The 23,026-nt window shown below is 40.5% G+C and overlaps 1 protein-coding gene across 1 annotated transcript in view; it reads right to left on the bottom strand.

The window, feature by feature from the left end:
* The window catches only part of ATCAY (ATCAY kinesin light chain interacting caytaxin), a 644,371-nt gene that overhangs the window by 500,497 nt on the left and 120,848 nt on the right, over positions 1–23,026 (bottom strand). The window lies entirely within an intron of this gene.

The raw sequence follows: 23,026 nt of genomic DNA, 5'->3' as shown, positions 1-23,026 counted from the left end.
CGCCTGCGCGGTACATCAGAGCTGTGAGCAAAAGCAATGGAGAAAGCAAGATCTCCGTTGCTTTTTTGTCTCGCTATGTTAAATGAGTTTAACATAGCGAGACAGTTAAAATAAGCAGCGGATATCTCCGTTGCTTATTTTAAACTGTCTCGCTATGTTAAACTCATTTAACATAGCGAGACAAAAAAGCAACGGAGATCTTGCTTCCGTTGCTTTTAAACTACTGTCTCGCTATGTTAAATGGGTTTAACATGGCGAGACACTAAAAAAAGCAACGGAGATCTCCGTTGCTTATTTTAAAGCTGTCTCACTATGTTAAACCCATTTAACATAGCGAGACAGTGTTTTAAAAAAACGAGTTATACTAATGGAAAAAAGTCCGGGCGACCGGACCTTTTTCCATTAGTATAACTCGATTTACAACGGGCACGCTGGCCAATCAGCATGCACGTTTTGGGGGGGGGTCATGGTATAATTGCAATTATAGCAAGGAAATGTTCAAACTCTCATGTCATGTATGTTTTATGCATATGACCTTCATGTCTATAACATGGTTGCTGTTTACATATTGCTTATTCTCAAAATATAACTTTAGAGTATCACCTATAATACCCTTGAATTCAACAATCTTTGTTAAAATAGACCAATTACATTTAAAAACCTCACAGAGAACACTAGTTCTACTACTATATGTTATTGGAGTTCCCAAAAAATACTCAAACTGACATTTTGCTTAAGTGTAGTAGTAGTTTCACCTAGACAAAAATAGCATTTAGCTTTTGATGTTCTAAAAGTGTTCACCATGGATTTTTAACAGAAACTGATTACACAAAGAGTAGCCCCTGTCTATAAATTCCTGTCCCATCTCATTGATTTTTCATTTCACACTTGTTGACTGGAAATGTCCGGCTGGACACAAAGGCCCATTTTTCAGTGGTGGCCAAGGGAGAAAAGCTTCAGTATATACAGTACAAACAGAATCTTATTAGTTATAAGACATCAACAATGTCAGGCAGAATACACTTAAATAAATTTTATAATGTCAAAATAGATAAGATAGCAACTACACATAAAGTGGTAAAGCCTCCAATACTAATTTCACTCTGTTCAGATATAGCTAAATAAATAACTATGGAGTAGGTTACTTGTCACAGTACAGAGTATAGAGTTATTTACAAAGGACGGATGGCAAAAGGTTGATTTAATTTTGAGATATAAATGAAATGAGTGGTACAAGAGTTTAAGAGAGGCACAGGTAGAAGGTGGGGCGGGTGAAGACAGAGTGCTAGCTGGTAACAGAGTAGAGGAGAGCACAGGTATAGCAGAAGAGAGGAAGAAAGCAGAGATGGTACACCTTATCCTGGAGATGTACAGCTACATAGGCAGGCTGTTCAGAGGTGTTTTCTTAGATGTGTTTTGAATGTCTATTGGTTTTCCAGAGAGCTACAGGGTTTGAGTATAATGAGGCTCCCAATGCATTTTGTGGTTTAGTGACAGAGAGTAGGAGTTTGTCTTTAGAATGAGAAGCTTTGGTAGGGTGGTAGTGTTGAAGCATGCCTTTTAGTGCCAGACACTTATGAGGGTAGTATATTAGAGTGTGAGCTAGTAGTAGCTGACTGTAGTCGAGATGATGTGGGAGTTCTGCCCAATTTAGTTGTCTAAGGGCAGAACAGTGTTGAGTTCTAAAGGGGTAGTTTGCAGTGATGGTTACCATCTGTCCCTCCTTGTGCAGCACAGTCTCTATTGGTGTCATTGTGTCCTGCAGAAAAAAACTAAAAAATGACAAATATCCTGAGATTTTAGGACAAAAAGTTTCCTACATTTTCTTTAATAGTTGCAGAAAAACAATTATTTTTTATCTTAGGCATCCAAATGTTATTTAAAAAGTATAAGCAACTAAAATGCTACAGGGATAAACTTTCATTTTGGCAAAAAAAAATACTGTTATGTCCTTTGCATTGGCTATGGGTATGTTTTGTCCTGCAAAATCTCATGTTTCTAACAAAAAAAAGTCCCACTTGGGCATTTGAAAAGGTGGTAACCCTGTTTGCAACAAAGTGAGGAGGCTTACAGTAGTGTAGGTAGCAGGTAGGCTTTAGTTATATTTTCTCTAGTTCTGTCTGTCTGTTAGGTAGGGTTTTGTTCTCTACAAGAGGCCAAGCTTTTGGTATGTTTTTTTTTGAATAACAGTTTGGAATTGTAGGCCAAATTTCAAGTTGTCATCAATTTTTACTCTTAAGAGTTTGATATTAGGGACCTGTTCATTCAGAGTGTTACTTAATTAAGTGATTTTGACAAAGGTTTTGCTTTTGGAGAACATTTTTGTGGTAAAAAGTAGTAATTTCATTTTTTGGGGGGGTTAAGTAGGAGTTGTGAGTAGCCTATCCAGGATTCTATGGATGTAAATGATTCTTGAGTAATTTCTTGAAATTTTTGTAGGTTAGAGGCTGTGTAGATGAGTGTGGAGTCATCTGCATATCGTACAATAGTGACATGCTTGGACACAGTGTGTAGATCATTATAAATATGTTAAACAGGAGGGTCCCAGTGTGGATCCTTGTGGCACTCCTACAGTAATTGGTAGAAATAAAGAGCATTCTTGCTGATGTTTGACTCCTTGGAATCCCTCTGTTAAGTTACTGTTAAAGCAGGAGAGGGAAGAGGGGGAGAGACCTAAGGAGAATAATTTTAATGATACTTATGGTGAGAGACTATATCAAATGCTTTAGAAAGGTTTAAGAATAAGGACATTACTAGGTTTCTGGTATTTCTGTTTTTATTAATGTTATCAGAAAAGTGAATTAGAGCAGCAGTGGTGCTATGGTTGGGATGAAAACCATGTTGTGTGGGTAGAGAACATTATTTATAGTAGAGTATTGAAGTAACTGGGAATGGATGCACTTTTCTAATACTTGAGATAATGGTGACAAGATGGCAAATGGTCTGACACTGGAGTAGTCAGCAGAGGGTCCTCCTTTATGAAGAACTATGTATGCCTTTTTCCACATTGCTGGGACATGAGATTCTGGAGTCAATCTGTTTTGCTAGTATAGACATTGGATATGACAAAACTTCAGCTATAGTTTTTAGGAATTCAGGATGAAGGTTGTCTGCAGCAAAACTTGTGTTTTTTTTTAGTTTTTGGAGATATTTTCATATGGTGGAGGTAGGAACAGGTTTGATTGAAAAGTGAGCTTCCATGGGGTTTTGTTGGTGGAGGGGGTGGTTTGATGGTGGAGTTGTCTTTGATAAGTGAGGCTACAGGTTGAAGGAAGTATTTTTAAAGAAATTAGCGATTATTGTGGAAGTGTCTTCTAGGGAGGGAGTGGGTTGTTGATTTTGGTCTGAATTTAGTAGATTTTGGACTGATGATTAGAATGTTTTAGGATTATTTTGGTGTACCTGCTTTAAGTTAAATTAGTGGAGTTTTTTGTCAAGCCTTATACTGTGTTTGTTTTTATTTCTTATCTGTCTATAGTATAGAAGAGGGCACTATCTAACTTATTATTATCAGTTATAATCCAAGAGACTCACACAAACTGTCCCTTGAGAACATTATTATAGATGAATGCTGGGTGTATGCTCCTTCTCTGCAAATAAGAGTAGTTTTTATTACAATGCTTCCTGTAGAACATCATATTAATAGTACTCCTCTTATCTTTATTTATGGTGGCATCTAAGAAATCAACCTTTTCTTAAAAGAAATATGTTGTAAATATCAAAAAAGATCTGTACTACTATGTAAATATACAATAAACTTATTGAGTTGTTCAGTATTTTCTAGCCATAAAAAGAACAAATCTTCCACTAACCATACATAATATTGTATAAAGCATGCATACTCATCATCATTTAAGACTAAGGCATTTTCCATAATAGTATAACCATATTGACATAGTTATTTGTAAAGGATTAAACATAAAACATTAGTTTATACAATTAATTCAAGTAACAAAGAAATAAGGGTAATTTTATAGGTCATTACATTTGTTCTAGTAACTGAATATAGTCTAATACTCTCAATACCAAATCCATTATGTGTAACTGTAAATAATGAGTTAACATTCATATTAACAAATAGTAAATTATTTATATCAATGTTTTTTATATATCAGTCTTTTAACCCAATAACACAATCCTTTGTGACTTTTAATACAGTAAGGGAATCATCTAGAAAAAGGTGTAAAGTTTTTCCTACAAATATGGAGATTGGTTCTGTATGACAACCACAAATATAAACAATAGGTTGCATTGGTGGATTTTGTTAGGATTTATGTACCCTAGATAGATCATACAATATTCATGTGAGTGGATGGCTAACATAAAAATATTCAAACAACTCATTTGTTAAAGGTCCACTAATCTGAAAGTCATACAAATATGCCTTAACCTTAGAAAGCAATTTCTTAACTTCACTATTAAAGAAACATTCATAAATATTGAAATCACTTAACAGTAAATTCATCTGATCCAAGTAAAAATTTCTGTCTATTACTACTGTGGCTCCCCTCTTGCCTACAGGCTTAATGTCAACAGAACAGTTATTTTTAAGTTCTTATAATTCTTTGCATTCTGATCTTGTCAAATTATAAAATTCATCTTGTTTATGATTGTGAATTACTCCATATGGATCGTGTTCACATAACTGTATAAATGAATCTATTAATGCATGATTACTAGCATAAAAGTACTTGATCTCTTATACACTGATGTCAAAATCACTTTTGCAAAGTTTTTAAGCAAGGGCATCAGTCAGCATAACACTGTGGCTGAATGTTTTTAGATCTGTTGTTGCATTCACAGTATCACCTTTACTTGGATGAATAAAAGAAAGTCCTTAATTCAGTACACTGACCTGTGTATCAGTGAGGGTGGTGGAGGAAATGTTGCATATCAAATTATCCCTTGTGCGATGCTCCTGGTAGTAAAATGGCAAATTTCATTCCACTGTATTCTCCCTATTCTTTAGTGACCTCTCTTCCCCTGCTTAGAGACTGCCCTCTCCTTGGATGCTCCTCTAATTGCACTGGTTCAGGAACATTGAAAAATCCACTTCTGTAAAGTGATTTGCATTAATATTTTCTCCTCCAGGGTGTATCTGCTGTTGTATTTTATGTAAGTCACTAGAATTATTCTAATTAGTGTTAGTGGCAAGAAAATGTCTCAGCCATGAAAAGATGTCCTTAAAGCACTAATTGATTAATTGAATATTTGATCATGTACTTTTAAAGACTTGTATTTAAATGCATTTTTAAATGAGTCATTTATTTTCTGATGAAGCACCTTACAGCATGAAAGCACTTACAGTTTTCCTTAATATATATTTTTTGGTTTATGTTCATTCACCCAGTTTATTTTTCATTTATAGGTTCTGTGATGATATGGGCAAGTGCCAGCATAGCCAGATGGAGTTTTGTAAAGAATGATATGTCCTTTGAATATCAAACTGATTTATACAAGATGCTTGTGTTACAAATGTATTAGAGCTGTATGTCATTTGTATATCAAATTGATTTGTACAGATGCTTGTGCTGAAAATGTATTGGTGAGGTTTGCTTGTGTTAAAATGTATCAACAGTGCACCCAGCTGAAATGAAAAGAAATTTACATGTAATTTTGCAACTGTATTAAATGCATATGTTTTAATCGAGGACAATAAGACAGCAAAGGTTAACTTTAAGAAAAATAAAGGAAATGTAAATAAGCTGTTAAACCATTGAAATGGCACCCCACAGTGCTGAATGGGACTGGAGACACTGGGTCTGGTAAAGAGCCTTTGTTTATTAACTCAGTGAAAAGAGGGGAGGCCCCAGGTACTGCCATAAAAATATGGATATGTATTGTGGCTGTCTGTGCTAAATTCCCGTCTCAGCTTCATAGGGGAATACTGTGAGGGCCAAGAGTCAGATGACAAGATGAGGTCATTCTGCCAGCCCTTGTGGAAATTATATTTTAGATATTACAAAGAGAAATCTCAGAATATTGAGTATTCTGTTTTGGGAAACCTGACTAGAAAGACCCTCACCCACAGCATCTTGTCTTGCAGTAGTAAGTAACTTAGCTAGGAAACAGTAATTCTTACATTCAGTCAGGAATATAATGAAGCTTAGTTCAGAGAGTGTTTTTCTTTCTTTGTATGAGTCTGTCCGTCAATGTTAATTTCAATATTTTCTGTGATTTGAACGCTGTGGTTTACTGTAAATATATATTCAGTATTTTCATTCTCTTTTATTATTTATTATTAAATATATTTAAAACATTTATTGTGGCTGTTGCTTGCAGAAAGTATCTAACCTTCGAGAGTACTTATATTTATTTGGTGACACTGTTTAGGCCACACCAGAAGGCCTAGCTGTCTTGGTGAACTACTACCATTTGTATTAGTATTAGTATTACACCTGGAGGGAGACAGATATTGAGACATTCAGACCCTGAGCCGAGTGTGTTCCCTGTGTGCTCTTAAGGGAAATAGTACTTGATGCAGAGAGGTCTGCATCTGGAAATACCGAATGTATACATTTGTATTCCAAGTGAATGTCCATCTTCAGTGTCAGTGGTGAGGATTCAGGCTCCTTGATTGATATCCCAGCATGGGGACAACACATACTGGTAGCAGTGGTGGTCATCACATATTTGGTGGCAGTGGTTGGGATCATCACATGCTCACACATTGGTGAGGAGAACTGTGGATATTGGATTTGTGTAGCCTGTAAGCTGAGATGTGCCAAGCCAAAGGATGGGTGCATGCCAACCTAACTAAAGGAGAAATGATTGCAGCCTTAATCACAGCTGCATCACAGACCAGCAACCAGGAAGACACTCAGACTGGCATTGTGGATGTACAGCTCTCAGAAACAGGACAGTTCAACTTTTCCTAAGAGGACTTAAAAATCCATCTGGAGTTAAAGAGACATGAAATGTTGTCCAAATGTTTGGAATTAGAATCAGCAGAGAGACTGCAGCATTTGGAGGTCAAAGTAGAATCAGCAGAGAGATTGTTGCATCTGGAAGCCAAAGAAAATGAGAGGAAGAGGTAGCATGAAAAGAAAATACACTTCCCTAGGTTCATGGAGGTAAGAGAAAGGGAGTAACTGTACCCCAGAAGCAGTAAAGGTCAGTAAACTTCTTCCTCAGTACCAGTACCAAGAAGGTGATAATTGTGATAGTTGTATTCATGTATTTGAATGAGTATGCAAAAGTATAATGTTGACCGAGGGCTCTGGGTACAATTCCTCACCCTCTTACTGCATGGTAAAGCTGTAACAGTTGTTTCTAAATTGTCTGATACTGATTGTTTAAATTATGATCAAGTTAAGCACTGTTTATTACAATGTTTTAACTTAACACCTGAAGCTTTCAAAAAAAATTTCACGAGCACAGACGCAAGGCTGATGAAAGTGTATGTGATTATATTGGTGAACTAAGCACATATTTTCATAGGTGGGTGAGTGAGTGTCATGTCACCACTTTTCAAGGGCTGGCAGACTTTTTGGCAAGGGAACAAGCCTTTAGCACTTTGCCTGGGGACATGAAAATCTGGTTGACAGACATAGAATGCAACATGCAGATGTGTTGGTGAAAAAACGAGACCTATACCTAGTAAGCAAGGCATCACTGCACAGGAAAGGGAAAGCCAGTGCTGCACATGGTTGCAAGGGAAGCCATGGTGGGCAGCCTAAACTGCCCCAACAGAGTCCACCAGCAACAGGGAAAGCTACTAGTTCAAGTACACAGCCAGGATCAAGGGTTAAATGTTTTAAATATAACCAGTGGGGTCATGTAGAATATAGATGTTCATGGAGGCAAGGTGGGGAACAAAAGGTGGGAGAGACAGCAAGTGGGAATAACATAATGACAGTGGTAAGTTGTCTGGAGACAACAGGGGTACTAAACTGCCAGCAGAGTTTATATGCAATCTTGGTGGATGGAAAACAGACCAATGCCAAGAGAGAGAAAGCCTCTTATATAACCATTGTGAAGCCTGCAGTGGTTAAAGAGGATTACTGCTTGCTTGGGCAGTCCACTCCAGTCAGAGCTTTAGGAAGGATCCCATTCCAAATGCCTTTGGGCAGAGTTCACCTTGACTGGGAAGGTGGAAAAGGAAGCAAGCAAATAGGTGTTTTTCAGGATATCCCTGCAGATGTCCTGATAGGGAATGATTTTGATAATGCAGTACCATGTGTTCATGCAGTTATACTCAGTCAGGGTTGGAGACAAGCATGTGGGTCTAGTAACCTGGGGGAGACCCAGACCGACTGCACACTTGCAGCCAGGACTGGTGAGGTAGCTACTTCAGGGAGGTAGCTATCCTGTAGCAGTGAGACTGAAGGTGAGCGACCACTGCTGGTGGGTACTGATGTCCCCTTGGACAGAGTGACTGCAAGGGCAGAAGTGAGTAGTAGGACCCAGGCTGATAGTGAGTCACCACTCTCCAAAGATATCAGACTTTCTGTGGAAGGGGAACTGGGAAGAGCTACAAATGGAGAGTTGAGACAGGATCAGCTCTCAGACCTTACATTACAAGGCTTGAGGGAGGTAGCTAGGGAGGCACCTGATTCTCAAGGAAAAGGGGATTCTATATACTGCAAGAAAGGGTTACTGTTTAGAGCAGTGATGGTGAATCTATGACACACGTGTCAAAGGTGACACACCAGTGTTCACCAACACCTGAGTTACCAAAGAAATTGAATGAACAAAAATATAATAAATATGTGACCCTGCACTTATCTATTAAAACTCAGCAACAAAAAAGTCATTAAGCAATGTTAATGAAATCAAATGCAGTGTGTTCCATATTTTTTTCAGTTAAATTCAAAATTAGTATTAAAAGTAGGGTAATTTTTTGGTGCACTATTTTAAGCCCAATTGTCAGTGTGCATATTGTTTTCTCTATTGTAAGTGACTGATTTTTCTCTTAATTTTATAATACATAGCAGTACACATGATTGGACTGTATTTTTTTAAATAAATGAATATGTAAAGAATTGTTTCTCTTTTGTTTGCAGGGGCGGGGGTGGAGGTGACACGCCAGCAGAGTCAAGATAGGCATTTTTTCAAATTTTTGACATGCCGAGCTCAAAAGGTTCACCATCACTGGTTTAGAGAGTGGATCCCTGAGAGAGTGCTAGAAGGTGCGGTAATACAGCAGTTGGTAGTGCCCAGAGCCTACTGTCTGGCACGTCTAGCCATAGCCTGTGACATTCCCTTTGCAGGTCATATGGCCATAAAGCATACCAAGAGACATATTATGCAGAACTTTTATTGGCCTGAGATTGACAGGGATGTAACAGGGTACTGCAGGACCTGTGAGCAGTGCCAAAAAGTAGGCAAGGCAGGAGACAAGGTCAAAGCTCCCTTGATGCCTTTGCCTGTGATTGAGGAGCCATTTCAGAGGGTAGCTGTGGATATTGTGGGGCCTCTGAGTACCGTAAGTTTCACAGGGAAGAAGTATATCCCAGTGGAAGAAAATTATGCTACTAAATACACTGAGGCGGTGGCTCTGTCCTCCATTGTGGCAGAGAAAGTGGCAAATACATTTCCAGAAATCTTCAGCAGGTTAGGTTTCCCAAGAGAAATACTGACTGAGGTGCCAACTTCATGTCAGACCTGCTGGCTTTTCTGTGGGAGGACTGTGGGGTGAAGCCCCTATAGAGACAACCCCCTACCACCCCCAGACTAATGGTGTTGTGGAGAGATTTAACTCTGCTAAAGACCACTAGAAACTTTGCAAAAATGAACAAACTCTCAAAAAACAAATAAGCAAAAATATAGCAGATGCTTCCTAAAACAGAAATTTATTAAACGTTAAAAATGGTAAAGCACTAGTATTTAAAGGATTCTCTGTATTAAATGGTGGTCTGATGAAGTCTGCTATTGAGTAGATGAAAAGCGCTTTACCATTTTTAACATTTAATAAATTTCTGTTTTAGGAAGTATCTGCTATTTTTTTTTGCTTATTTGTTTTCTGCTAAAGACCATACTATGGGCATTTACAGACCAGTTTAAGAAGGAGTGGGACAAATATTTGCCCCATCTGTTGTTTGCATTACAGGGAGGTCCCCCAGGAATTCACAGGCTTTTCATCCTTTGAGTTGTTCTATGGCATAGGGTGAAAGGACCTTTAGATTTGATTCCTGATGAGTGGGAGGGTGAGTGTGAATCCCACAAGGAGTCTGTTGTGGCATATGTTCTAAAGCTCAGGGCAAGGCTTAGTGAGCTCATGGATTTGGCCCAGGACAACCTAGCAGGAGCCCAACAGCAGAGAAAGGTTTGGTATGACAGGAATGCTCAAGTCAGAGAGTATGGTGTGGGGCAGCAGGTGAGGGTTCTCATTCCTGTCAGACACAATAAACTGCAGGCAGCTTGGGAGGGACCCTTCAAGGTGGTAAGGAAAGTCAGTGATGTTAACTACATGGAAGAACTGCTAGGCAGGAGGCAGGGGTACAAACTGTACCACGTGAACATGATGAAAACTTACCAGTACAGGTAGGCCCTGGTGCTGAGTATTTGCAGTGGATGGTAGGAGGACTCTGAGGGGTATCTGGTAACTGATCTCCTCAGTGAGGCTCAGACTGACACCTCAGTGGAAGAGGTAGCAATGTGCCAGCAGCTACCCCTACCTAGGTGCAAGAAATCTGAGCAGTGTTACAGGAGTTTGGGGACATGGTCCCTGGGAAACTAGGGTGCACCCATCTGGTGCAGTACCATGTGGACACAGGGCCCCAAAAACCTATAAAGCAGGTCCCATACAGGGTGCCCGAGTGAGCCAGACAGACTCTGAGGGAGGACATACAGGAGATGTTGGAAATGGGAGTAATACAGGCATTCAGCAGTCCTTGGGCCTCCCCATTGGTGCTGGTACTAAAGAAGGATGGCAGCACCAGGTTTTTTATGGACTACAGGAAACTAAATAGTCGCAGAGAGTCAGATGCTTACCCCATGCCTAAGACAGATGAAGCCTTAGAGAATCTGGGTGGGGCTAAGTATCTGAGCACTATTGATCTTACCAAAGGCTACTGTCAAGTGCCCTTGACTCCCAATGCTAAAGAGAGGTCAACTTTTGTGACTCCTTTTGGCCTGTATGAGAAGATGTCCTTTGGGATGAAAAATGCCCCATTGACTTTCCAGAGGCTGGTAGATCATATCCTAACAGGAGCAGGAGATTATGCCCTTGCTTACCTGGATGATATTGCCATCTACAGCCATTCCTGGCAAGAACACCTTTAGCATGTCAGGGAGGTGCTGGCCAGGCTGCAGAGGGCATGGTTGACCATTAACCATAAAGCCCAGTAAGTGTCAGTTGGGTATGGCAGAGTTCTCCTACCAGGGGCATTGAGTGAGAAGTGGTAAGATCAAGCCAGAACCTGCCAAAGTAGAAGCCATTCAGGCATGGCCTGTCTCTGTTACCAAAAAGCAGGTGAGGGCATTCTTAGGGACAGCAGGGTGCTATAGAAAGTTTGTCCCTAACTAAAGTACCATAGCTGCTCCCCTCACAGACCTGACAAGGAAAACAGGTCAGATAAGGTAGTGCGGACCCCAGCATGTGAATAGGTATTCCAGAAGTTTAAAGGAGCTTTGGGGGGGGGCTGTGTTAGTCAGTCCAGATTACAGCAAACAATTTGTTGTGCAGGTGGATGATTTAAACCATGGGGGTGGGGGCTGTACTTAGCCAGGTTTCCTCAGAGGGAGAATAGCACTCAGTGGTATATCTGAGCCATAGACCCCAAACCATAGAGGAATGTTATGAAGCTGTAGAAAAGGAATGTCTAGCCATAGTAAGGGCACTCCAGAAACTTCAGTCTTATCTGTATGGAGGAAAATTCACTGCAGTTAATTCAGTATTTTCATGCTCTTTTATTATTTATTATTAAATATATTTAAAACTTTTATTGTGGCTGGTCCTTGTAGAAAATATCTAACCTTTGAGAGTACTTATATTTATATGGTGACACTGTGTGAGTCACTCCAGAAGGCCTATCCATTTTGGTGAACTACTACCATTTGTATTAGTATTAATATTACACAGTATAATTGGACACCCTTTGTTAAGGGCCTTATAGTAGCTGATTGTGGAGCATCTGGTGGCAGTAATAATTATCTTATACTCTGGGCAGAAGAGGGCACAGCAAGTAAATCTATACCAGCCTTCTTTCACAGGTGTGTGTGTGTGTGTGTGTGTGTGTGTGTGTGTGTGTGTGTGTGTTTGGGTGATCACATTAGGGAGTTACTAAGGGAATAGATTCTGAATGTGTGTGTGTGTGTGTGTGTGTGTGTGTGTGTGTGTGTGTGTGTGTGTGTGTGTGTGTGTGTGTGTGCGTGTGTGTGCGTGTGTGTGTGTATGTGTGTGTGTGTGTTTTTGGAGCATGCATGTTGGTGAATAGAAGAGTGTTTCCATGATTGTGACCAACCGGGAAGTGAGCTTGTTTGATGGTGGGTGGATGTAAGTGTGTGGGATGTCTGCGAGAGCATTTATGTGTTTGTGTGTGTGTCTGTGCATGTATGTATGTGATAATGTGTGAACCTGTATGTGTGTGTGTGTGTGTTCTGTATGTGATGCATGGGCCACAAGTAAAACTCTACCACCATAAGGTTTGTCAGTGCTAATGTTAAAAAGAGAGATATGCTAATGAGGCACTAATTAGGTCTTTCTCATTGTACTCATAGCATATCTTAATCATATTTTGTTGCTGTCATTGGCCTATCTGTGGTATGCAGTTTACAGAAGCAGTGAGGTATTTCGGAATCCTAGGTCATGTGTTTGAATCTCATAAACATCTTCTTTTTTCTTTTCATTTTCTACTGAAGTATCGGTTATTCAGCTGTATTATTTTGATATCTGGCTTGAAATGTCTGCATTAAAGCATCAGCATCACTGATGCTTCATGAACACTTTTCAGAGAATTGGCAACTATGTATTTAAATAGTTTGTGTATCATACCGCTAGCAGTGTTGCTGAAAACAGAAAAAAATACTCTGTGCAATGTTCCAGTCTTCTGCAAGTCAGGAAGCAATTTAACACTTGTAACTTGGAGGAAGAAAAAACAAGGTTTCAGTCTTAAAAGAAAAATTTCAACCTAATCATCTCCAAAAGAAGAAGAATCTATGCTATATAATGCATTCGTTTTTCATGAGAAATCAAGGTGGTCAGGAGTTGATAGATGTTTCTGTGACTATTTGAAACACAGTACAGGACTGTTAATTTGGTGACTTGCATGTCTCTCTGATAAGAGATAGAAATGTGCATGAAATGAGCCCGTTTAAAGTGTTAGGTAATCGTATACTGGGTGACCTTTCATGCATACAACTTACAAATATGACTGAGGTACTGAATGTCAGTAAAATAAGGGCCATAAATGGAAGTGAGAACAAAAAAGGCACAAAAAATGTCAAATATAATAACAAATAACAAAGCTATCAGTAAAATGTTGAATGGCCATATGTTAGCCATGATGACAACTTTAAAACACAAGCAGTCAGAAACAACATTGTATGTGAAGTGTGTGGCTACAGCCATGAAAAAGCACATTTCAAAACAGTTAATAACATCTGTAGATAATGTGGAGGTCATAATCAATGTTCTTCTAATCAATGTTGCAGTATTCTTTACATATGGGGTTGTATTCCGCCCAACTACCTGAGGTCCATCCAGTAAACAAAAGCTTAAAGCCACTGCCTGTACATGGGATGTGCACAAAGGCACAGATAAAGGTGGCCATAAAAGGGGCATCTGCACGTACAAGCCTCAGAACTTTTTCATGGCCATTTGGAAAGGTTGACTCGTATGTTTGGTCTGCCATTTGATATTGTTGGTTTCGCCTTACAGCTTCAGATAAATACCCCGTAAGGGATGTAATTTGTTGCTACTGCCACTTGTTGTTATTGTCCTCCAGGAAGGGCAAGTGTAGGTGTGGAAAGCAAATTCAACATAAGGATAGTCACAAACTTTGCTTGTTCTGTTTAGGGCCTACTCATGACCATCACTCTTATTCTATGTGTCAGGTCTTTGTACCTAAGATGTTGTGTAGTCATCTGTTAGCTTTAAATCTCGGTTTAGAAAACCAGAGACTCAAACGTCTGGCTAGGGATGTGATGGAGGGTTCTGGGAGTACTTTCAAGCTGTCTGTGAAGGTCAGCAAAGCTAGGCCTAAAGCGTCTTTGGCTGTGTCTACTCCCTCTGATGTAACCCTTGAGGTTGATGAAAACCCGGCGGTGTGTTTAAAGGTAGGTTCTGCTGCTTTGGTGGGTACCACAATGGAAGCCATCATGAGTAGGGATCCTAGCATGTCCAATGCTATGCAGACGTCCCATTCGGACAACTTGGGGGAACCACTGCTTGTTATATTGGAAGACTCAGGAAACTTTCCTGCCTCTCAGTCTAGGGATGTGTCGGACGTAGGGCCCCTGCTCCTTCAGCTGTCTTTCCAGTCCTTCCAGCTTTCTTATATGCGTTTCATCTGCCTCTAAAGCCCCAGACTCCCAAGGCCTGACCATTTTTATAAGGTCCCTGAGGATTGTAAGTTTTTAAATGCCCTTCATCTGATCCACCTGTGGCCTCCATTACTTCTGACAAATCTTGTGTATCTCCTTGTACAAAGTTGCTTCCTTCTGAGAAAGAAAATAAAATTTTGGAAAGGTTGGGGAAGAAGGTCTATACTTCTTCCACCTTGCCTATCAGAGCTATTAACTACCAGACACATATGTCTGGGTACGCTCTGGTCTTGCTTTTCCAGGCTTCCCAGGCTCTCTCCCAAATACCTGTTCAGAGGCTAAATCACTGACTCTTTCTCTTTTGTCTGCTTCCTCTCAGGTAGGTAAACATTCAATCAAATGTAGTTATGATGCAGTAGAGGCATCTTCCAGAGCAGCAGATTCTGCTTCTGTTCTCAGGAGGCATTTCTAGCACTCCTTGATGACATTAAGGCCAAATTGCTTGATACTCCTTTGGACAATTCTGCCCTCTTTGACAAAGCAGCTGCAGAACACTTTAAATCTCTGAAAAAAAAGGTAAAGAGCTCCAGGATTTGAAACACTTACTTGTTTCCCCAGTCCCTAAATCCCATAGGAATTTCCTTGCCAAGACTCCTTTTGTCAGGCAGCCTGCTTGCTCCTCCTCTTCTAGCCCTTCTGGAACTAGGCCACATAAGTCTTACAGAAGGCCCCAACAGTCTAAGGCTGTTGCTTCTGCTCCTTCTCCTCAGAAGCCCTTTCAGCCCAGGCAAAGTTTTCTGTAATGGTCAGCTCCCTCTTCAAGTTATACTCCTTTGTCTCTTCACCTTTTTCTTTCCCTCTCAGCTTGGATGGAAATCTATCAGGATTCCTGGGTGATTTCCATAATCCAAAAAGTACACTTTATGACTCGGAAGACTCTTCCTCCCTTTCAGGGAATACCTCAGCCTCCCTCCAGTCAATTGCATCTGTTTCCATTGTTGCTTGCTCAACTTTCCATCCAAGGTACCATTCAGGCTGTTCCTCCAGACCAGCAGGGAAAGGGGGTTTACTCCAGAATGTTTCTTGTCCAAAGGAGAGACAGTGTTTGGAGGCCTATCCTAGATTTTTCCCTATTAAACACTTTCCTGGTGGTGCCTTCCTTCAGGGTGCTATCTGTGCAGTCTCTTCTTCCCCTGATTCCTCTCCAAGCTTTCCTAGCTTCTCTGGATCTCAAGAATGCCTATCTGCATATCTCTATTCACCCACAGTTCAGAAAGTTCTTGTGTTTCTCAGTGGGTTCTTAGCACTTTCAGTTTTCTGCCTTGCCTTTTGGTCTTTCCACTCTTTCAAGGGTATTCACAAAGTGTCTAGTCCCAGCTATTGCCTACTTAAGGCTGAAAGAGCTGCAAGTTTACCCTTCTTGGATGATCTGCTTTTTAGTTCAGACCTGTTACTCCAACACCTGGAGCTAGCTATTCCTTTTTTTTGCAGGGCCTAGGATTCTCAATAAATTAAAAAAAATCAAGTATAAACACACATCAGGATCTCATATTCCTGGGGAGCAGGTACCAGATAGACTTGATGATGTTTTTTCTCCATTCAGAAAAAGCACTTTCTCTCATAGAATACATGGAGTCTCTTCTGCCCCATTCTTCCATCATGGCCAGGGAATCTCTGAGACTGCTGGGGTTCATGGCCTCTACAATCCTTATGCTGTCTTTGGCAAAATTACACATGAGAAAGTTCCAGTGGTTTCTCAAGACAGTTTGGTCCCAACATGCTCATCCTTTAGATGTCTTGATTCCTCTACTTCCCTGCCTGAAGGCAGAGCTTCATTGGTGGATGCAGCAACTCAGTCAGACCCCTGGCCTAGCACTTCAGGTACCTCAGTCAGCTCAGCAGCTTTTCACAGACTCCTCAGATTATGTTGGGGAGCAACCTTTGCTTCCAGGAAGGTACAGGATCTTTAGTCTCCCTCTCAAAAGAGGGAGCACATCAACATCAGAGAGATGAGGGCTCTGCTTCTAGCCTTGCAGACCTTTCATCCTCTATTCTTGCCAGGACCCCGCAGGATTCGTACAGACAATACCACTGTCCTTTGGTACATAAACGAGTAGGGGGGCATACAATCTTACCTTCTTTGTCACCTGGCCATGAAAGCATGGGAACTAGCTATTCAGTACAAAGTGACATTGCATGCTGTGTATCTCCCCTCTGCTCAGAACTCAGTGGCAGACACATTAAGAAGATCCATGACACAATCCCACAAGTGGATGCTTCACAAGGGTGTGCTCCTGGATCTAGTTCACTGGTGGGGTACTGGAGAATTGGACCTCTTTGCCTCCCCTCTGAACAACTTCCTTTTTTTGTGCCAGGGTCCCTCATCCTCAGGCTTGAAAGGTGGACACTCTATCCTTCTCATGGAAGGGGTTATTTCTTTATGAATTCCCCCTTCCCTCTAATTCAAAAAGTCCTGTTGTAAATTCTACAGGAAAAACAAAAAATCTTTCTAGTGACCCCCTTTTGGCCAAGACAACACCGGTTCCCTCTTCTTCTGCAATTAGCCAAGGGTAATCACTGCAAGTTACCTCACTAGGTGGACATATTCAGTCAGGACAAGGGATCCTTGATTCACCCACATCTGTCAACTCTGCAAATGACCCTGTGGGTAATCAACTTTTGATCCCTTTCAGGTACCTGTTTTCTAAGGTGCTTCAGGTTTTGTAGGAGGCCAGGAAACCCAATACTAGGAAATCTTACATTTCCAAGTGGAGAAAATCTTCTTTCTGGTGCCAAAAAGAAAAGAGGATCCCTTCTTTGTAGATATTCCTTTAGTGCTTTCCTACCTGTGTGAGTTGCTTAACAGTGGTCTTTCCTATTCCTCAGTCAAAGTCCACTCTTCTGTCTTGCCTGCTTGCTTGCCATTAACTCCCCCCTTAGCTACAACGCTAGAGGTTAAGCTTTTTTTAAAGGCATTGTACACATGAAACCTAATTATGTTAGAGAACCTTACTCAGGCCACTTTTGAGTCAGCGGCCTCCACTTCTCTAGAGTTTTGCACATGAAAAACAGTACTCCTAGTAGCCTTAACCTCTGCTACGGGGTCTCTGAAATTCAGACATTGATGGCTTTGCCTCCCTTTTTGGTTTTCCACAAGGACAGAGTATCTTTGAGAACTAACCCATCCTTCATGCCTAAAGTGGTGAATGAGCTGTCTCTTAATCAGTCCATCCAGTTGCCTACTTTTATTCCCTTCACCTCAATCCCTTAGGGAAAGGATTCTGCATTCCTTAGATGTACACAGACAAGGATTTTACCTTAAAAAAACTAAGCCTATTAGGAAATCTGATCAACGTTTTGTGTCCTTTCATGCACAGTTATGGGTTTACTTGTTTCCAAACAAACTATCTCTACATGGATCTCTAAGGCCATTGTGTTTTATTTTGATTTTCATGGGAAATCCTTATCTTCTTCCATTAAGGCCCATTCCACCAAATCAGTCGTCTCCTCAGGGGCTTTCTTCAAAGGCCTAGATGCATACTCCATTTTGGAAGCTGCCACCTGGTCATGTGTTCATACTTTTACAAAGCATTACAAGTTGGACATTATCTCCAGATCCAGGGCAGGATTTACCAGGGCAATTCTGCATGGATTTGTGGAAAATGCTTCTTCTTAGTCTATTCTGCTCCATCCCCCTTCCTGGGTTCCAGTTGAGCTTTTGCACTCTCCCATATGTAAAGAATACGGCAACATTGAATAGAAGGACCTAGACCAGTTGCGTAAAAACATTGATGTCCTTCTCTTCTAAGTTGCAGTATTCTATCCCACCCATCTTCTCCCTACAACTTGTTCTTTCCTAGGATGACTACCCTTAAGGCTCACTTTGGATTTCCTTTCCTCATGAAGCTAACTTATTCTGAGGATTATACATGCAGATGTCCCTTTTATGGCCAATGTTATCTGTGCCTTTGTGCGACATGCTATGTACAGGCATTGGCTTCAAGCTTTTGTTTATAGGATGGGCATCGGGTCATTGCGAGGAATACAACTCCATATGTGAAGAATACTGCAACATAGAAGAGAAGGACATCTATGGTTATGGTAAGATTTTCTACAATTATTCTTTTTTCAAAGATGTACAAAAGTTTAAATAAACATCTACAAATAAACTGCTACAGCAAGATTTGCATGTATTAAATGCAAAAAAAAAGAAAAAACAGGAGAATTGTTGAGATCCAGTTAGTTAGTTAGTAAATTGACTAGGAAAGAGCACTGATCCAGTTAGACTATCCCCGGGATTCATGAAGCTCGGCGCAAGGATGGTTTTAGCCTTGCACCGAGCGTCCCCATTACAGATGGTTCAGCAGCGCCATATGAATATTTATGAGAGCATGCTGCCGCACCCTCGACGTGCACAGGAAACGTGTGCAAGTGCAGGGGGAGTGTTCAAGTGCTCTACAGAGGCTGAAACATGCCCCCACAGTTGCACAATCTACTATGCTTACTATTAGAGCCCGCCTCTAATAGTAAGCAATTAATTCAGTGTTCGTGGATACTGAAATGTATGCTAAGCATACAAGAGTGTCCAAGAAAACACTGAAATAAAATCAAGGTAGTAAACACACAAGCGCGTAGCGGAATGTTGAGCCCCGTCCCTAGAATTTTCACAATTAGATTCCCCGTGTCCCTATTTTACATTTGTATTGCCTCAATATCGAAAGTGTAAGAGAAGCGCAGTGTGTTTGTGTGTCGCTGCCCCCTGCTTAGCATAGCTTACACATCAAAATCAACCAAATAGAGAAATACATGTGGAATTAACGTTAACGTCAATAGTGTAATGGTTAGAGCATCTGCCAAACGAGCAGGCATGCACAGTTCAAGGCCAACTATAGCACATATCATTTTCCATGTGGAATGTCGTTTTGCTGTATAACCTACATAATAACATGTAAATGTGAACTGGAGTACCACATGAAATGTTTAACTAATGTCATGTAATCAAAGTGGTAGTGTCATAATGAATAAGGCACTAGTAAGCAGGTGTAAGCACAAATAAGCAGTAGTAAGCATATATAAGTACCAGTAAGCAAGTCTGAGTGTGCTTGTGCAGGTGGAAGCAGTGCCCAGCATAGGAAATGTATATAATTATGTAGATGTATGTGCATGTGTATGTACAGATATATAAAATATAAATATATATATATATATATATATATATATATATATATATATATATATATGAAGAATGAACTTCATAACAATAAAGCATACAAAAAGAATGAGAAGGGAATCAACAGCAACTCCAGTATTATTTAGTGCTGTCAGTGTATGTCATACCCAGCTAGGCAGGGGTGAGCAAAGCACTGCTACTCACATCATAGGCAGGATACTACCAGTGGGAGTAACATTGCCGATCTGCTAAGTCTACTTTATAAACAATCATAGGGTAGTCCTTGGTGGGACTACGCAAAAATTGCTAGGATGGTTGCACCTCCGACCATTACACAAGCAAAAGCAGGTATGTTCAAGGACTAAATGGTGGGAGAGCCTGATAATATATGGGTTGGGACAACATATGTGTAGGGCCCCTAACGCTGGGGAGAGGGCAATGTGTGGAGGTGTGTCATGGCTGTGATAGCAACCGGAAAATGGATGGTTTGCGTGTATGTCGAACTTGGGTGGGGTGGAGGAACTATGGGTATGAAATTATGGATCCAGGCGTGTCAGGGTTGGATGGCCTGGTTCTAATTGGCCCACCTTGTGGAGGTCAGTGAGTTTGTTACAAGTATATATGCATACACACATGCATACATCTATATGTAGAAGTACATTCCCTGTAACACATTCATTCCTTTCGCACACACAAATAACATGAAAGTGCCCTTACAAACCTCGACAGTAGATAGAATAATAGTATGTGCATAAGAGGGAAGGGACAAAACTGCTAAAATGCAGAAGTGTGTGCAATGTCCATAGTCAGTGCTGTTCTCAAAAAATCAAATGTGAGGACTTCCTCACACATGGAATCATTCCTGTGATCTCCTGCTATGGCAATGCCAATCACTAAACCAGTCCTAATTGTAAAATAATTTCGCCAAACTTGTACATTATTAGCTCTCATGTGTAACGTGTGCGTTACCACATAGTCATAATTATTAATTAATTGTAGTGTCATGTTAATGGGAGTAATGATGTAATGAACTATAGAGCCTAATCTTGAAATAAAGAAATGTGTGTCCCAGATGGGACAACCTAAAAATAGTAAATAGTGTCCTATTGGTCACTCATTTCACCAATGTTTGTGGACTAAAAGTTTGGGATGTCTGAGGATATGTGGAGTGAGTCAACCCATGGGATGGGTCTACAGGAGTAGGGAGTGACCAATGTGTAGTGGTGTGGATACACCATGTATCCAACTGGAGAATGGATGACTGCTGTGTTAGTGTAGTGTTGGGGTGGGTGTTTGGGGAACTAGGAGTCATGGGTATATGGGTATATATGCAAATGAAGCAGCACAGCAATAATGTAGTGGTTAGAGCATCCGCCTAACGAACAGACATTCCTGTTCCGAATCCCACAGCAGCACATACCATTTTCCATTGGTAATATGTATATGAACATATTTCGACATCTGTCTGCTGTATAACCTGCATAATAACAATTAAAAGTGAACTGGAGCAAAGTGTCAGTGACATACTGAATAAGGCACTAGTAAGCAGGTTTAAGCATAAATAAGCACCAGTAAGCGTGTTTAAGTGTGTCTGCACAGGGGTATACATTGTCTTACATAGGGTTATCACCTGTCCCACTTTGCGAGGGACAGTTCCTCTTTGGGCAGTTATGTCCTGCAAAAATATTGTAAGAATGGCAACTGTCCTGAAATATTAGGGCAAAATGATTTCCTATATTTTATGTAATAGTTGCATAAAACAGTTATTATGTATCTGAAACACCTAAATGTTATAAGAAACAGAATAAGCAACTAAAATGCTACAAGAATAAGCTTTTATTTAGGCAAAACAGTGAAGTTCTGTCCCTTGTACTGGCCATGGGTATGTTTGGCCTGCAAAATCTGATGTTTGCACCACAATTGTCCCACTTTGGCCATCTGAAAAGGTGGCAACCCTAGCCTTACAGACAGATATATATATATATATATATATATATATATATATATATATATATATATATATATATATATATACACACACACACATATATATATATGTGTGTGTGTGTGTGTGTGTGTGTGTGTGCGTAGATATACACAGATATACAGCTATGATAGGAAACAGCACACAAGAATGACATATGTTCACAGGCTATGCCAATGGAAGTGAGGGTCCCAAGCAAGAAATATGTAACATGTAGCATGACCCCCTCCCCCAGCCGGACAGAGAAAACATACACACAAACCCGTAAACAATGTAAATAGTCCACTGCTCCCCAAACCACAGGCAGGATACAACCAGGGGGGTACACAGTGCACCTGTGAAATCTAATCTTGGAACACAGACAGGAGCATCCCTTGTGGGACGCCCCAAAAATTGACATATAACCAAAAAAAGGTGATACGCCGACCGTTTTGGCCGGGGTGTGTACATACCCAAAATACAAGGGTGGGAAAGCCTGATGACCCATGGGTCGAGACAACGTATGACATAGGTCCTGTGAAGTGGAGAGTGGGCAGCATGTAGTGGTGTGTTCAGACCCGGCCAGCACCCAGAGTAAGGATGTGTGCTATAGAGGAGGTGCGGATGAGGGAACTATGGCTAGCTAGTTATGGGTCTAGGTGTGCAGGTGTTGGCTGATGTGGGTCTATATGGACAGCCCCGGGGATGTAAGCAAAAGTGTTCATTGGGCAGAGGCATCACACAACGAGCAGCCACACCCGCTATGAGTCCCACTGCAGCAAAGTGTAATCTACATGGCAAGGAATGGAATAACCGGATGTAGATGTATATATATATATAGAGGTATGTATGTGTATATCTGCCCATAGCTACATGGAGATATACCTCTCCCTCTCCATAGTACAAATGTATACATACAGAGACAGAATACACATATATATATATATATATATATATATATATATATATATATATATATATATATATCCACATATAGATATATACATATGCAGACACCCACACACCCATATGTCGTTGAACATCTGAACAACCTTTGTGGCACAGAAGGGATCCAAAGGAACTGACGTGTACACACCATATACATGTATGCATACATATACAGATATATCTTTGTATAGTAATGTGTGTATATATATATATATATATATATATATATATATATATATATATATGTGTGTGTGTGTGTGTGTGTGTGTGTGTGTGTGTGTGTGTGTGTTAATATAATGTATATAGCTAGGATATGATACAGCAGTTACAAATTACATATGTTCAAAGGCCATGCATATGGGAGTGAGGGGTCCAGTCAACAAATGTGTAACATGTAGTATCAACCCCCCCCCCCCCAGCTAGACCGGTGAAACATACAGACACACAATAAAAGTAAACACACCACTGCTTCCCAGACCACAGGCAGGATACTACCAGTGGGAGAGACCTGCCAGGTC

This window comes from Protopterus annectens, chromosome 13.part0, assembly GCF_019279795.1.
Source record: "Protopterus annectens isolate FY-2018-M chromosome 13.part0, PAN1.0, whole genome shotgun sequence".
NCBI lineage: Eukaryota > Metazoa > Chordata > Ceratodontiformes > Protopteridae > Protopterus > Protopterus annectens.
Note: the sequence above shows the minus strand (reverse complement) of the source record. Positions and strands in the feature narration are given on the sequence as shown.